Genomic DNA, 16,114 nt, shown 5'->3' on the forward strand with positions numbered 1-16,114 from the left:
CGAATGTGTGTGTGTGTTTCTACATTCTTCACATTTTCACATTTTGAGTCCATCTAAAAGGGAGATCTGAAGGCATGAGTGGGTTTTGCGGGCCGAGAGAATGGTGAATTTCTTCTCTACATGACAAGCTTTGCATTGGACGTCTGCTAAACAAAATGTGAAGAGCTGCCCACAAGGTTGTAAATCCCCAGTCTGCAAAGAAAAAGGGAGAAACAGGGCGAGCGACTGAAGTGTGTGTGTGGCTGCAAGGTTTGTGGGTTTGAAGAGAAGCAAGAGCTGAGTGAAGCGGAGAAGGAGGGGGTGGCTGGTGTGATTTGTTTGGTGTTCCGAGCCAATAGAAATCCCAGTCTGTGATAATATCCCCACGCAGCGCAGCGCCGAGAGTACTCAGCGCTGTCTCCAGCTCCTTCCACATCTGCAGGCGCGGCCGGGACGCGTTCCGCCCTCTGCGCGCTCCGCTAGGCTCAGCTCGACCCGCGCCGCTGCTTCCCGGGTCTCCTGCGGAACCAGGCTGCGGCCGCCCCAGGCGATCCTGTGCACGCCCCGCTGTGGTTCCTGTCATTCTTACGGAGGAGAGCAACAAGGAGACGCATAAGGGACCCCAGGAGGAGGCTTCCATCCAGTCATTGCAGGTAAGTGGCTTGTCACGAGTGATCTGACGCGCACAGGTTTCTGTCTTCTGCCTTCCCAAGGCAACTAAGGTGGATTCACGTCTGTCTGTGGGGCTGGTACGCAGAGAAGCGCGGAGTGAAAGCCCTCCTGAGTTCTCCCGGGTAGTTAATCACGTTGTTTGTGCATGGCTGTGACCGCCAGGTAGATTAACCTACTGGATTCTGAGTAGGTGGAAAACAGAGACCTTTAAACTCCACCGTGATCTTTCTTTGTAAAATAACACCAGTACCTACAAATTGTCGTGTGGGTACCCCTTGACGATTTTCATTACATTGACGGTGATCCATTGCAAGTCAAGCATCATGGACTAGTTTAGGAAGCAGGTTTTGCATATCGTTCACCTACCTACGTTAATGTGCTCCCTCTGATCAGGAAACCAAAGCTGACTTGGACATGGTCTTGATTTCTTACGCATGTGACCAAGTGGATATAGCCTCACGGTTGAGCTATCGCTGTGCCTTTAGACTCTCTGAAGGAGAAAAGGAAAGAAACAAGGCAGCAATTATAAAGCAAACTCGAATTATTCTTACCTTTATACCTTTATTGATGAATTAAAAGCAAGTTTGTCTTTCAGAACCCTCGATGGAATGAGTTCCAAACTCTCTCAATTTTGGTTAAAAACATACAATTTGACCCCAGCACTCAAGAAACTGAGGCAGGAGGACTGTGAGTTCCAGGCTAGCCTGGACTGAATAGTTAAAAAAATGAATTGAAGAACTTTACACTAACTATAACCATTTCCAGGCAATGTCTGTTCGTAGTTCGGTTTTATTTAATCGTCAAACTTATAGATTTCTCCCTATCTATTTTTGAGGTGAAAATTTTGTGTGGGCAGGGGAGACGACAAAACAGCTATTTTCCTGGGGTTTTGCCATCTTTGATTCACAATTTTGAAGTTGGTTATGTAATTTTTTCCCATGTTGATTACTTATGATTAAATTAACATTGCTTAATCAGTTCCATCTTCCCGGAAAAGCCAAAGGGACTGAGTAACTCTGATAAAGGGCTGGTCCTCTTTGAGTCAGTCCTCAAGGGCTGATCTTCGCAGCCCCCATCTTCTGTAAGAAGTGCTTTTCTTGGTGTGGGGAACATACAGAGTAGGGGTCTCTTCAGGATGACATGCAGGTACAGGTAACCAGGTGCATTAGCTAAACGGCCCTTCTCCGAGCCTGTTCCTAATACTTCCTAGTAGTGGTCACCCATTCATTGGCAGTTCGTAGTTGGCTCGTCTGTCCCTCGGTGGCACCTAAGTTTCAGCACTGTCCTTATCCCAAATCTTGTGCCTGGCCAAGCAAGATAAGGAAGTTATAAGAAAGCTACTCACTTTGCATATCACCATGGAGAATGTAAGTGACCCACTTTCTTTTAATCAGATGAATGTGTTCTTTCGTCATTAAGAAGAATGCGTGCGTAGCTCTACCATGGATATAGGAAAATATCACATTTTTGCCCTTTGACTAAAGTGAACGATCACACAGGGCATTTTTTTTAAATGTCATGACAAGCAGTAGATGTGCTGAGTATTGGTGTGGGATGTGTGTGTATGTGTGTGTGTGTGTGTGTGTGTATGTGTGTGTGTGTGTGTGTGTATGGGGTGCATATATGGAAATCGGAGGAAAACTTTAGGCAATCATTTCTGTCCTTTCACAGTGGGATCCTGAGCTCAAACTCAGGTTATCAGATTGGTACAGCTGAGCCAGCCTACAGGCCTGGCAGTTGTATTAGCCTTTGTCTGTCTTCTATAGCTCATTTCTTCTCGCCAGTGAACTCTAAAGCCATACTGGATGTGTTGGTATTGACTAAGTGAGAATCTGAACACATTCACTTTGTATAGTCTGATACATTTGTGGCTTTTCAAATATAGGTATATTTATGGATAAAGGCAGGGGCCTATAGGCATATATATGTACACATAGTGCTTTGATTATCTACTGTTTCCTGCTATCAGTTTTGTGGAGAGAGGCAGTCCAATGTTCATTCTCTCTAAGTCTCACAATAGCTAGCCAGAGCTCTAGATTTCCTCAGACCATGTACAGCCTAATTTAAACAAATCACGGGCATTTAAATGTTTTAAAATAACTCTAGCTCTAGCTGTTTTAAAATAACTCATAGCTCTCTTCTGATTCAAGAGAACAGTGCTGAATCCCGAGTTGAGCCCTGGGTTCTACGGGTATGAGATGGCTGGTCTGCCTGGGTGAAGGGCGAACTGGGAGACACTGCGGTCTCCCAGGCACACTGCAGCCTGGGCCAGCCATGTTTGTGCTCCAGGGCTGTTACAACATGTGTGCCAGGTGGCAGGCAAGGGCTTAGCATTAGACCCTGTTAAGCAGTTAGAAGACCCGTAATGAATTATTTCAGCCCAAGAAAATGTGCCCGGTATTGGGCTTCTGACAAGTCCCACAAAGGACCAGCATGTAAGATGAATTGCTTAGAAGAGGAAGACATGTAATTATAAATTTGATCTATGGTGGCATCTGCTTCTTCAATTACCTGTGTCTCCTCCTATCACATGACTCTCTTGTCTCTAAGAATCATACACATGGACTTAATAATGTGTAAAACCAAACCTGCTCACATATCGGGCTAAAAAAAAAAAAAAAAAAGATGTGGTCCTTAGACCATTCATTGCAACACTAACACACCAATTTGACATATTTGCCATTGCCACCATGTCTAGTGGGAAAATCCCCTTGACTGTCCAGCACATCAGCAGGACCAGTCCTTGGTGGGGTATTAATTTGCAGAGATGAGTCCCAGAGCCATGTGGGAGTTAAGAGGGTGGAGAAGGAGATGTTTCACTCAGTAAGAATGTGAAGTGGGATTCTGTGATGGTGGGCAGCCTCCAATGAGAACCAGGAGCCGGAAGGGAAATGAGTCTGTTTCCTCTGGTTAGCCTCAAGGATATACATGTGATGAGATGCCCTGAACATTTTCAACACTCTTTGCTGTGGTCCCAGGTACTCCACAGGTGTGGGGTTGAAATAAATGCGGTTGCTGTGCTGACAAGCCTGGGTATAGAAGCCAGAAGGGGGGCAGCATGCAAACTCAGAAATAAGTGACACCTCCATGTGCTTACACCAATTTCCTGGTGGCTACAGAATGCCTGTTAAAGCTTCTGTACCCTTCCCCCTCTGGAAAACACAGTCTTGAGTCTTCTGAAGAGATATGTCACCCAGAGGGGTTGTTCCTAGTTTTGCTTCAGAATTGGAATTGCCTGACATGAGGAGAGCAGCAAGCTATCACTAGTGAGCTCAACTTCTGTTTCTTTTAGCTAGCTTCACCTGTTGACTCCACTCAAGCAATCCTTATGATTCAGGAGATGGAAGAACGGGAAGTCAAATGCAGGGAAGGACAGAAGAGAAAGAGCGGGGTTCCTTGATGCTTCACCAAGAATAATATCTGTTTCTGTTTGTTTTTGCTGCTGCTTCATCAGCAGGACTGAACATTATTGTAAGCATGTCTCAAGTGTAAGTTCAAGGCCTCTGCATAATCAGTAACACTTTGGGGAGTGGGGCTTTTAAAAGCAGAGATGTGGAATAAGCGGTTTCAGTGATAGCTGGAGTCTAAGACATGTTAACATGAACAAGAGTCAGGCATCTATCTCTAAGTGCTCAGAGATGATTAAACCTAGCCCTTCCCAACTATTGTCGGATTCCTGACTATTGAGATTTATTGCTGTCTTTATCTTCAGAGAAGACTCTGAGAGTACACTCTCTAAATGCTCTCAGAAGAAAGAATGCCTTGCTCTTACGGAAGTTAACTGGCAGTGATGAATTCTAAGTAGCCAGGTGGCCTCACTAGGTGTCAGTTAGCCGTTCAGAGGTGTTAACCTGGGCAGATCCTATCTCTCTCCACCATACAGCTCACTATTGTATGTGAGAGCTTGAGGAGAAGCTTAGATTGGGGCTTTGGAACCCACTCTGGAGATCACAGAACAGTCTCATTCTGGGAAAGTTAATTTCCCTGTGAGTGAGAAGGTCTGGGGTCCACTGGACTAGGGATAGGTGCCTCAGAGAAAGGAAAGCCAAGGTAGTTTTGTCAAGAAAGCATGACTTCAAGCCTACAAGGTAGATTACAGGAGGCTCAGGGAGCTGCCCGTGTGTGCATGATTGAGACCTTGAAACCATTTAGATCTACGTTTTTTTCTAAGGCCACTGTACTCTGCTGGATGTTTGATGCCGTTGAATCAAAGAAAAGAGGGCTTCAAGGACAAAACTCAAGATTCCTTAGTGTCTGGGAGAAGAGTGAGGTCACTGTGTGTCACTGTGTGTCTCCGCCCTCCCCCGTGTAAGGCAGCATTGGTTTCTGTCACACTCCTACTTACTGTCTAGAGCTGTGTGTGGTGCCTGGATGCTGGAGGAGCTCTGTGGGAGGGGAGAGATTTATTTGGGGTCTTCATGGAACCAAGTACACTGCTGTAAGAATAGGGTATAGCACGGGAGAGAGAAATGACTAACCCGGAGAAGACTGGGAAATAGGATAAGATTTATCACCTCTCATCCAAGACCCAGAGCGCTGCTTTTCAGTTTACGGTGGCTTAGCACCCCTCACCCCCAACTCCATTTAGATAATCAAATAAACCATAGCCCATCTCTGTCTCTTTTTTAAAGATTACATTGAAATTTAAGAAAAACCAAAAACTTATAGTGAGAACATTTTGGTTAGTATAATAACCTTAGTAAGAGGACATACTTGTAGACACAGTTCACTAAAAAGCTTTTTTTTTTTTCCTGATTTTTTCATGCAAGGGAATTAGAAATGAAGGGAATGCATAGCTTTAGGGAAGTTCTCTAGAGGGGGAGGTTTCACAGAACATGAGGCCAAGAACACAAATACTCCCAAACATGATTCTCATGATGTGGGCTCATGTACGCCCCAGCCTACCATTCTCCTCTATTGTAATTTCTTCAGTATCAGAGCAGGCGGGAGGGAAGACATTGAGCAGGTGGCCTCCTGACCAGTTCATGTGAAACGCTAAGTTGGCATTGTCTAGTTGAACTATTTTCTGCCTTAAAAGTAAGACCCAGCCTGGTTCTGTAGCTGTGACTCAAGGCTGAAAGGGAGCTCACCTCTTCACCCATGAAAACGCGTTTGTCTCTAATGCTTTACCACAGTTATTTGACTTTGTGACATGGTCGCCATTATGGTTTCTAATTATAATGGTTGCATTGGAGGAAAGCTGATAGATAGACTTATATTTAATAAGAATCGAGTAGCTGCTGGGCGGTGGTGGCGCACGCCTTTAATTCCAGCACTCGGGAGGCAGAGGCAGGCGGATCTCTGGGAGTTCAAGACCAGCCTGGTCTACAAGAGCTAGTTCCAGGACAGGCTCCAAAACCACAGTGAAATCCTGTCTCGAAAAAACCAAAAAAAAAAAAAAAAAAAAGAATTGAGTAGCTGTGAAAATGAGATTTTCCCATCAATCATCTCTGCTAGGAATCTAAATGCCATCAACTTTCTAAGGAAACTTTTTTCCCCTTATTACTTATTTGAAAACCTATAATTCATCTAACATTCAGTGAGTGCATCCCTCATAACAGATGATAAAAATCACATCAAAACTTCAGGTATTAGTAAGTGTGTTTGTGTAACCATAACATTGAATAGTTAAAAATACAACCATTCTTTCAATCACATAAGCATACATCTCACAGATACCTAGTGAACCTCTTTGCCTAATAACAATAGAATTACATGTGTGCTTGCTTTTTATAGTGATTTAGGTGTATATGCAAATGAGTGTATTCGCTACATGCTCATGCTATATTTCATAGACTAAACACATGAAAGCATACTGAGCCCTAAGTGTATTTGAGAGCTGTAGCTGCGCCAGCCTCTAGAACAAGAGCATGCTTCATGCTTTAGAACCAGACTCTCTACTCAAAAAAGATTATTCAAACTGTTTCCTATGAAACCTTTGCATGACACAGAGGTATGGATTTCAGGTATATGTATCCAAGGCTTCATCCCAACAAAGAATATCAGCCTCTTTGAGTTTCATTTCCTCCTAAACTTTGGAGGAGGCAGACCAGAAATTGTGCTTGGTTTTAGACAATGAAATCATATTAACACTTTCTTGATCTAGAAGAGTGTTATCTAGATATTATGAAAAATGCTTAACCTGGCAAAGTAAGGCGACTTGGTTTCCATGCTCACATGTTTACCTGGAAAGCCTCTCATTTCTCCTGAGTTCATTCTTCACACTGAGAAGAAGCGAATGCATCCTTGTGCTCCATCCCACCTTGGGCTTCAGTTCCACATTCTTGCCTCTGTAAGAACAGCTGCTTCAGATGTGAGTTTGCTAAATGTTTTGTGGAAATCATGCAGTTTTTACAACAATTCTAGTTATTATTATCATCATCATCACCATCATCCCCATTTTACAGATAGGTTTATCAAGACTTCAGGCTTTCAGAATGTCACACAGATGGGATGGATAGATGGCGCTATTGATAAGAAATTTACCTTGAGTTCAACCCCTAGGACCCATAGGACATAGTGTGCTTGTACTTCCATAGTTGGAGAGATAGAAAAACGTAGACCCCTGTGTTTGACAGTTATCCAGCCTCACTTTTTTGGTAAGCATGCAGCCAATGAGAGATGCTGTCTCAAAAGTCAAGGTGGCTGGCATCTGAAAACCAACACCTGCAGTAGTCTTCTGCCCCTCCTACACACATGGAAACCAACACACACAAAGAATGTCACCAGTCAAGCTGCTGCAGACCTTCAGTTCCAAGCCCATCCTCCTTGACCTCCATTCAGGTATCCTAAGTAGGTATTGAGAAAGTGCTACCTACAGAACACTCTGCAAGGATATAGGTTGCCATAGTAATGGAGAGAAGGTTCCTATAAGAACTCAGTATTATAGGAAAAACCAAAGATATTTGATGGGAATCATAATCCAGAACACTTTGAAGTGTAGTGGGAATTTTGCCTTATTATTAAGGCTGCTTGACAACAGAAGTCTCCTCATTATAGAAGTTCAAATCTTTTCTTGACTCCACCCTACACTCAGGCTACATACTTGTCCATCCATCTGAGTATGAATTGTGACTTCCTGTGTGATCGTTTGCTTACATCTTCCACTCACTTTCAAATGGTCCTTGAGGACAGAGACTGTTTCTTATTCAGTGTTTTCTTTCCCATACCAAGACTGTTACATAACAAACTGTATCTGGTCTGAATCCACTAAGACCCAGCTATACCTAATTTAGAGCTGGGATAGAAGACTGCCCTTTATCTCCTAGGAGATACGGCCTCCAAATTCTTCAAACACACATATCAACCAGAAGCTAAACAGACAACAAACTTCATCATCTACCCTGGTACCAGTCTGTCCTTCCTTCCTTCCTTCCTTCCTTCCTTCCTTCCTTCCTTCCTTCCTTCCTTCCTTCCTTCCTTCCTTCCTTTCTTCTTTCCTTCCTTCTTTTCTTTTCTCTCTCCTGTCCCTTTTTCCTTTTTTCTCCCTCCCTCCCTCCCTCCCTCCCTCCCTCCCTCCCTCCCTCCCTCTCTCCCTCCCTTTCTCTGTCCCTCCTTCCATCCTTCCTTCTCTCCCTCCTTTCCTCCCTCCTTTCCTTTCTTTCTTTCTTTGCCTTAATTTGCCTAACTTCTTAATGCTTTAAAATGGCTATTTTAGTAAGAAAGTCAAATTAACATAAAAAATCAGTTCTCTCTACAAAGATATCTTACTGTTTAAACATTAGAAATACTAAGTCAATATTCTGACAGATTTTTTTCCACAAGTGAATGAGCATGTCATAGATGATGTCAAGGCACTGCTGTGGGTTTGTCCTCCAATCCCGGGGGACTATGTAAGTTGATTGTAACAGTTTGGAATACTTGCCCATGATCTGACTTTTCATTGTTTAGTTTGAAAATTAAGAAATTCCTGCTGGTAAATAAGAAAGAGATGTCAATGAAAATTTTGGAATAACATTTAATGTTTTCAGATGGAAAACTTTATTTAAGAGAAACTGGAGAATTTAATGAGACTAATTTGCTCTGTAGTATTTTGAGAGGGCAGGTTTTTGTTGTTGTTATGCAAGTTTTTGCTATCTAGCTCAGGCTAGACCAGAATTCACAGACCTGGCTGTCTAGTCTAAGCTTCTTGGCTACTAGAACTGAGGTGAGAAGCACCATGCCTAACTTAGAGGGCAGGTTTTAAAAGATTCAGTTTTTCTTTTTTTTACTTTAAAGTGTTATTCTAAATTCAGGTGACACTGTGAGCTAGAATGGGCTCAAATGGGGTAAGAATTGCAACTTGTATTTTCCTGGCCGGTAGTTGAAATAGTCTATCCTAGTAATGAATGCATTGGATAAGCATAGTGCTAACACAGTTGTGTAGAATCAAAAGTTATTTTGATGTTATGTTGATTCATATATCCTAAACCATCACTGACACAACCTCAAAAACATTGTATTCTTTGGTGCTAGCATTATTCAGATGCTTTTATTATTATTTGCATAAATATGTGTATATTTTTAAATATCCTATATCTTATTAACTTAAAACTATTCTGAGGACTCTTTAGCCTTTAACAGACAAAAAGGGGGGTCTTTGTGAAAAAAAATGTAAAAACCCCTCTCAAGAGGTTGCAATTATCACTATTGGAAATGTGAGCCGAAAATATTTGTGCTGGAGGTTGGGAGTGAAGGGGATCTGGTTGACAGGGGCAGGCATCTCACCCAGAGTTAGGTCTTGGTGGCACCAACCACCACGGAATCTCTGCATGCTCAAAACAAACGGGAATGTAGACAGACTGTCTCTCCTTTGTTTGAATTTTCCTGGCTTGAGTCAGATGGCTATGTCACAAAAGAAGAGTCCTGTTGGAATACCTCATGGCCCATGACTTTATATTTTTGACATTCCATCTTCAGCATCAGTAATTTCCTGTAGGATAAGTTAGATGATTCAAGACCATAGCGGACAGTCCTGAAAAGTGAGAGTATCTCTGCATTCAGAGTCCCATGCTGTACCCAAGTGCTCTCTTCATAGCTTCATTTTGTCTTCTGCTCTGTCACCTTTGAAGGGTCTGTATTATTCTCATCTGTATATCTTCGCTATATCACATTATACCTGAGTCATGATGTCTAATATTTGCCAAGAGAATGAATAAGAAGATACCATATACAGAGGTCATCACTGTTACAGAGTTATCACATTTTTAAAAATACTTAGTTGTGGGAAAATAATATAAGAAGAAAATATTTCTATTTTATTCAATTTAGATCTGAAATATTCCCCCCAAAGACCATGTTTTTGAACTAGAAAGGTGTCTCAGTTAAAAACAAAAAAGTTGTAATTATTATTGTTCTTGGCATAGTTGATATTATCATTATGGTTGTTTTAATTATTAGTGTTCCTCAAACTTTGGATATTAATGGAATAGTCATTAGAATGGATGTCCGTGGAGGTTTGCTAAAAGAACAGTTCATCACTCTAAGTACTTTGGAACTGAGACTTCAATTTTGTAAACTGAGATAAATAAGTTGGAGTGTTTGGGTCTCAATTTTATCTTTGAAGTAGAAAGAATAATTATTTGGAAGAAGAGCTAATCAGGCACTCCTCGCAGAACCATTGATTCATTCACCAAGTATTTGTGGATCCAGGGCTAGACATGGCAAGAGATCAAAAGATAGACCATGTTTTGAAGGAGCTTAGAGTTCATGAGAAAGGCAAGACGTGTGTGTCAACAATAAGGACACAAGGTGAAGAGTGGAAAGCACTAGGAAAAGAATTGTTCAAATAAAGTCTCCTGAGTTTGTGGAAGCAAAATGCCATTTCTAAGGAAGTCTTCAGGGATATTCCTGAAGCACTAGACAGGTCCTACTGTGTGCTGCCATCATAATTTTCTTTCTGCTTTTGCCTCTTCGTGGCACATATCGTGTGTTTGATGTGCTATAAATACTAGAGCTCTAGATAGAGATATAACTTATTTAGTCTCCTGGTTTTATAGCATGACAACACTAACACAGAAGTTTCCTGTTTTTCAAAACTATAGGCTGGTTCATCGCAGAACGAGTGCTCGAATCCAGGCTCGCTCTGGTCTTCCCCCATCCTCTCTCTATACTCTCCTCCCTTCCAGGACTCTACTATTAAGGATCCTAGATCAACAGTGCATGAAGTCCTACAGGGCAGTTTTCAAGGTACTGCCTGCCAGAGGTTTGCCCAAGCTGAGGAGAAGCATTGTGCTTGATGACAGTAGATTTCATAGGAAGTTTTATTGTTGTTTAAATAGGATCTTTGTTTTGCACTGTTCATTTCAGCGCTAACTCATCTCGGAGCTTGGACTCCCCAAGCCTGAGCTCCAGTAAAACTGCCCCGATCTCATCTAGAAACCCAGCACTGTCTTCATCTGACTGGGACTGACGCAGCAGTGGCAGCCGCTGCTGTTCCCTCGTGGAGTTTCAGGCACTGTAGTGAGTCTGGGATTCCCTAAGTGAGAGCAATGACTCTCCTCCTCCCTTCTGTTTGGACTAAAGGATTTGTATGGCTTTAGGATGGATTATCTCCGTGATACATGTGCTCAAGCTGTCTCCCACTCCCAAAGCACTGTCTCCTATAGTCCAAATGCCTTATTTGGGCTGGCTTATTTGATCATACTTAGAATTCCTTTAGCTAGCAGATGAAACCTCTGGACAGGACTCAGGAAAGAAATGAGTCTGTCAGAGTCTACCCCTACTTGTTAGTGGAAGGTCACTCTCTGGATAGAAGCACTCTGTTCTTCTTAGATAGGCATGCTGGTAGAATGTTCCTACCTCCTCTCTCTCCATTTTATTTCTGGAAGCACATACACCACAGCCAGACAACCCCTAGGAAAGGATCCCCAATACACAGTGGACACACTCTTCAACCACTTTCTATTGGATGATGAGTGGAAGGAAGGGTAGGTAGGAAGTGAATGGGCAGACAGATAGACTGACTGGGGGAGATGCTGCAGTCCAGTGTCCCCAGATGGCTACGACACTTCGCAGGCAGATGGGCTTTTCACAGGGGAGCAAGTATCATCCTCTGAAGGGAGAAGTAGACAATTGATTCTAGAAGAGGAAGCAGCCAAGAGTGGAGGAAAGATCAAGCAGAGTGTGTCCCATATTTCATGGTGACTTTTTTCACACTTAGCATTCATTTCCAGTCAAGGTGACATGCCATTACATAGAGAAACATGGGCGGGGAAAAATAGAACGACTAATACCAAGTTTTATTTTTATAGAAATGGGGAACAAACATTTTCTGTTCTATTCTTGGAGCTGAATGAGACAGCACTGCAAATGACTGATGTGCGAATCGGCACCATATGGATTTGTACAAAGGGAAGAAAATAATCCCCAGTTGTAAAAATATCTTTGGTCTTCATACGGGTGATATGTGCCCACATGGTTCTGTCAGGTGGTTTTGTTATAAGAGATTATTCCTGGACTAATAGAGAAATGTCTTTTTATAGTGGCTGTACGTTTTCCCAGATTATTATTATAGCATGCAAAATCTCACAACTTCAGACATTCGAAAGATCAAAGGCAGGGAGGCCACTGAGGCCTCCACACTCCCCACACACCAGCACCATAGTTTGGCTACTAGAAATGCTTTCTGCGGCGACACAAAAGTGTACTTCAATAATCGCCAAACAGTGCCGTGAAAGCTGATCTGCATTCCTAATTTTTGCAGCCGATATTGCCTTTGTTTCTTGGTGGCAGTAAAATTCAGATTGTCTCCATATGATGAAAACATTGGCCCACTGAGGCTTGGGGCTCTAGAACTGATATTAACTGCGCTGGGGTTGGACTGATTTTCTGTTTCGAACGACAGCCAAAGCTATCAAATAAACCCAGTGATATTTATTAGGGTGGCTTCTGGATATACAGTGTGGTTCGTGACAGAGACTAATCTTGCAAAGGGAAGGGAGAAAATGTGTTCCATCTGCACAGCCCCCTCTGTAGCTGGCACAGGGTAGATATTTAAACCGTGTTCTGTGGGTACTTGAAAAACTTAACGTGTGTAGATTGGAAGTAAGGCTCTCTGTGGAAACATGACAGTCATTGATGGTACCAACACATTGGGCACTAGTTTAGAATGCAAGCCTTTTAGTCAAAGTTCTGACTTGAGCACGTTTCACCAATTCTCACTGAGTTTCTGAGTGTGCCCAGTACAGGAAATATAAAGCAAATAAGATATAGCCCAACCTTGCAGTGACTCCCTGCTCGCTTGTGAAAACACACAAGTGAATAAAATAACAAGTTAAACGCTGTAGGAGGAGCTGTAGATATAACCCCGTGGTCGAATGCTTGTCTACCATGTACCAGGCCTTGCTCTCAACCCCCAGGACTAGTAAATGATGAAGTTTAATATGTAAAATAATCTGTGTACATACCTGTAATCTCACACCTTGGAATGTGAAGCAGGAGAATTGCTATAAGTTTCAGGCTAATCAGGGGTATGACCAAGGCTCTGTCTCAAAAATCAAAAGCAAGGGCTTTCGGAGAGATGGCTTTAGTGGCTAAGAGTGCTTGCTGCTCTTTCAGACAAGCTGAGGTTTTCTCAGCACCCATGTCAGAGAGCTCATAGCCACCTGTAACACCAGCTCTGGGGAACATGGTGCCCTCATCTGGCTTCTGCAGACACCTGCATGTGTGTGGTACACACACACACACACACACACACACACACACACACACACACTGCATGTGTGGCCACCACTGCTGCCACTACCACCAAAACAGTCCAGACAACCTGTGAACAAGCCGAATGGGAAGAGAATGGAAATGAGATCTGGAGTCACTGGTTTCCCTTAGCGAGGTTTGTCAAGCAGGCGAGGGCCTTGCTGGAGAACAAAGCCAGCTCATCGGCCTCAGCATCACAGCATCCACACTTCATCTCTTCAGCAGTTTACCTTAGTGCTTTTCACGTGCCACTTTGGCATGCAGTCCCACTCCCACAAGGGCTCTGTGACCTATCAGTGCTTAGAGTTGGGGGCAGCCGCACCACCCCAATGATTTTCAGGCTTGAGCCTCAAGAGTCACCTTTGCAGCCTGTGCCAAGCCCTGGCTGTTGTTTTTTTCTGTACTCTAGAGCCAAAGGCCTTCGTTTTGACTTTTGATTTTTTTTCTTGGAGTCCTGTAATTACAATCATAAAAATCCAAAGATTATTGGAATCCACGCAAGTCACAATCAGGTATAGTTCTTGAGAAAAATGTGCTTCGAGGAACTCTGCCATAGTCAAGTCCCCATGCTTTTTGTTTCCTGTTCCATTTCTGGCACTGGCTGGCTTCTAGAAGGAAGGAGGGCAGAGCAGGTGTGTTGTGTCCAGCCTCTATGTCCTTGAACACCAGCCAGAATGGAGGATTGGGAAAGTGACTGCCCAGAGGTCAGATTCCTATTTTTTTTTCTCCTCTTCTCCTCTACATATGTACAAGGAGCTAACCAAATGTTTGTTTTTCTATCAAAGCACAAGTTTGGGTACAACTACGTGACTGGTGGCAACTGAGTGGAAATCCTATTTCATAACAAGGCCTTCCCTGGGTGCTTTAAACTGCTCTCGACAGCATGTTAAAAACAGACCATTTACCCTGTAAGACCAGGCTGGTGCACAGAAGTGACCTTTGGTAAGGAACAAGTGGGACAATCAAGGTTAGGATGGGTCCATGAAGAAACACAGTGGTCCTCCCGAACACAAGTAAGTTTCCCTTCAAGGTGAATAATACATGAAATGATTCATTGATTCAGCATTATTCTGGAGGGAAGAAAGACCATCTCTCAACTGAATTCAGAAACCCCGATGCCATAGTGACAGGTAGAGCAAAGCTAGTGTCTATTGTTAAGTAAGCCCCGTCAACAGCACTAACGACGACCGTGACAGCCACAACTAATTTGGTGCTTATCATGCCAGGAACCAAGGTAAATCTTTCAACTGTATTGCAGACTGTGAGCAAGCAATGTTAGTTACCCTTGTTCCTCAGAAGCAGGGTGTCAAGTTGTCTGCCCTTCATCCAAAGGTAGCCCTGTGTCTACAAATACCAGAACACTTGCTCTTGGCCTTCATGCTGCTCTCTGAACCAGGCTCAGTATTAAATGCTAAATATGATCTTATTTACTTTTCAAAGCAACTCAAAGAGCCAGCTCTTATTATTACAAATAAAGTCCAAAGCCACACTGCCAACTGTGAGGAGCTGGCATTCAGATCAGGTTTCCTGTGCTCTCTGACCATTTGCTAACCCTGCTCCAGACAGCTCCAGGATGTACTGCTTGGTCCCAGGTTGCCTTCCCAATGGGTTTTCTCGAGTCTAAAATTCTTCAATAGCAAATAGTACTTTTGTTCCATAAGTCAGAATATGATTTGGAAGAAAATGTATTATCAGGATATTTAAAAATCAACCCAGAAGTAAGCCAAATTGCCTAGGTTTGCACAGGATAGGGGACACAAGGGAAATGGTGACATTGAAGGGACAGGGCATAACTCTGAGATGGCAAAAATATCAAGAAAAGGAGCCTGGGAATGGGTGAAGTGAATGCCCACTTTGTCCATGCCTACAGTGTGGACTAGGCTGCCATTCATATGCTGACATCTGTGTATGAACAGGTTTAGAATTCCAGAGAGTGGTAGTCCCTAAAGTTCTGGTAAAAAGTTATGTGCTAATTAGCCCATGCCCACTTTGTTTATTTTTTGTTTTGGTTTGGTTTTGTTTCTGATTTCTGGTTTTGGGTTTATTAGATTTATTGCTGCTTTCTGGAAATGTTCTACCCATGCAGGATTGTCCTGCCAATCATTCTAAATTCCAGAGAGGATTTTCCAGTGAACGCTTCTCATTCTCTTAGATTCCCATCCAACATCCTTCCCAAGTTTATTTCCAGGAAAAGAGGGACGAAAGAACAAACCAATTCTTGCCCTTCCAGTCTCTTGCCAGCTGTGTTTGCTAAGCATTTCTTCTGCATACAGGACTTCTGTCACATGCAGCAGCTGGCCGCCCTCTGCCCACTATGCCCGCTGAGTACGGTATGTGCACTGCCCCTGGTGAGGAGCTCTGGTTCTGGGAATCAAGCTGGTGAGATGCCTCTCAAAACTAGGGTGATCGTAATATTTATCATCCCAACTAGATTGCTTTCAGGGCATGGAGGGGCTGCTATTAATAAACTGCCTGGGATAACCAGCAGAGCTGGAACTATTGCAGGGCACACAAGGACATGTGACAAGTCAATAATGCAGGGACAGCCCTCCAGTAACAGTCTTGGTCCGATCACATAGGTTATTGTACAGATTCTGAGGACAATCATGTCCACTCATGTATAAGCACTGGAGACAGACTGTGTTCTTGATGTTCCTGACTGGGGGAAGAGCTACTAATGATTCCCCAAGAAATCTCACAGTTCATAGAAAATCCACATATGACTTGGAGACATTAGCGCACCGACAGCACTGACCCATTCTCTTGAGACCTTTTCCACGACAGATGC

General features: G+C 43.2%; 1 protein-coding gene across 1 annotated transcript in view; it reads left to right on the forward strand.

The window, feature by feature from the left end:
- Nucleotides 1–235: 235 nt before the first annotated feature.
- Grem2 (gremlin 2, DAN family BMP antagonist) overlaps nucleotides 236–16,114 on the forward strand; it is a 96,347-nt gene continuing 80,468 nt past the window's right edge. The window contains exon 1 of the mRNA XM_057770927.1: nucleotides 236–632. The gene's annotated coding sequence lies outside the window, so the exon portion shown is untranslated. The remainder of the gene's footprint in view (nucleotides 633–16,114) is intronic.

This window comes from Chionomys nivalis, chromosome 5 (genome assembly GCF_950005125.1).
Source record: "Chionomys nivalis chromosome 5, mChiNiv1.1, whole genome shotgun sequence".
Classification (NCBI taxonomy): Eukaryota; Metazoa; Chordata; class Mammalia; order Rodentia; family Cricetidae; genus Chionomys; species Chionomys nivalis.